We start from the raw sequence: 1,833 nt of genomic DNA on the forward strand, positions 1-1,833 counted from the left end.
CAAAGCTAAATCAGTTAATAAATAAGTACTTGAAAATCCATCACCTTTGCACCTATCTATAACGGCTTCAAAGTATGATCAAATTTCAAATGAAAAAGACTTAAAATAGTCATTTACAAAAACTTGCAAATGTGAGCAATCGAACAAACAACATAAGTTTTTTCCACCATACACAGAATTTTACAGAAATAAGATGAATAGCAATTTTGGGAACAATAAGGTTTCCTTGTTACAAATAGGCAACCAAGGATATATACCTGTCTTAAGATTGCATCATTGATTACTTAAGTTTATAGGATACTACATGCTTCAGCAGCAGGTCTACCCGAATTACAATACAGAGATTTACATGCCTCTTGCACAAGGATGATATGAAAATTTGTGAAGTATTCCATATTTTTCATTCTTCAGATGCAAGAAATGAAAAAACAGTTATTCAAAAGTTGATTACAAATATACAAGTGTAATAATATATGTAATTCATAGAAATAAAAGTTAGTTTGACATCAGTGTATTCAATCTTCACTGTTTTAGAAAGGCCTTTACATAGCATAACCTTTATAAAACTTTTGAAATAAATAACATTGTCATTTTATCCCAAAGAAATAAAATTTTATAAGGACCTAGGAATTAAAAGAATCTTAAAATGTTTCTATATGGAATGCAATCTGAAAGGACACATTTATTAATGAACGTATGTATTATAAAACAATGTCGAATTCAAAGTAGTATATCTAGGAGCGAATTAAATAGATTATGGACATTATACAAACAGAATACTAAATATTTTAAAATATACTTTTTCAGACAAGCACCAGAAATATCTTTAGTTTTTGTACTACTCATTTCAACAGATAAATTAACATTTTTTCTGATTTAAAAAATCACAAACTCTATAGAAATCATTATAGATGTATACAAACAACTCAAATATATTTTGACATCAAAGTCAGGCAATTCACTTGGAAGAATACCATGGAATACATGAATTTTTAAAGTAAGGTATTGCTGTTGCTTTGTATTGTGAAAATATTTTCTATGGTCACATAGGATGGACTGGCAATTTTGAAATTAAAGAAACTTAACTGATCCATTAGGACTTAGGAGAACAATTTGTACAGCTTTCCACAACTTCAAAGAGGTAGTGATACACACTTATCCTTTTGGCAATATCAAATTCAGTTTCTTCCAAGTTGTGCTTCAGACCTGGCTTGATATAATGGTTCAATAGAAGGAGATCCAGCGTATCATTGCTAAATCTATTCCCAGCAGCAAGATGCATGGGGGTCAAGAGGCCTTTAACTTGGCCATTGGTATCTGCATCATGATGAAATAAAGAAGCCACTCTGTTATTATTCCATATATAAGTACTGTGCAGGGATGTCCAGCCATTCGCAGTTATTGCATGAATATCTGCCTTGAGCCTCCAACTCATGGACAATATCTAAGTGTCCACTGTAGGCTTCTCGATGAAGAGGGGTATACTCATCGTCATCCCTAGTAATCACATGAGTGACCTTTTTGGAAAGTAGTCTCTGCACTGTAGTAAGGCGATTATTTTCAGCAGAACAAATAAGAAATTTGCTTGGATACTATTTCATTTTTTTTGCAATTGATACCATTTCTCACTTTTTCATCTTGTTCCTCAACTTCATCAGAATTGCCTAACCAGAGACTTTGAGTGCCAGTGAGAATGAGCTGTCCATGTATTTCCCCAATAGTTCACATTGGATGATATGGTCAGAAAAATCTGGTGAATTTGCTGCATCTGTTTTTTTCACTATTATTTCTTTTCTCTTTTTTCATTTTTACTATTCTAAATTATTCTAACTG

The 1,833-nt window shown here is 31.9% G+C and overlaps 1 pseudogene; it reads left to right on the forward strand.

Moving 5' to 3' along the window:
- Window positions 1-304: 304 nt before the first annotated feature.
- LOC138823877 (U6 spliceosomal RNA) lies at window positions 305-401 on the forward strand (annotated as a pseudogene).
- The last annotated feature ends 1,432 nt before the right edge of the window (window positions 402-1,833 follow it).

The sequence above is a fragment of the Dipodomys merriami genome, unplaced genomic scaffold (assembly GCF_024711535.1).
Source record: "Dipodomys merriami isolate MVZ:Mamm:240054 unplaced genomic scaffold, mDipMer1.0.p SCAF_124, whole genome shotgun sequence".
Classification (NCBI taxonomy): domain Eukaryota; kingdom Metazoa; phylum Chordata; class Mammalia; order Rodentia; family Heteromyidae; genus Dipodomys; species Dipodomys merriami.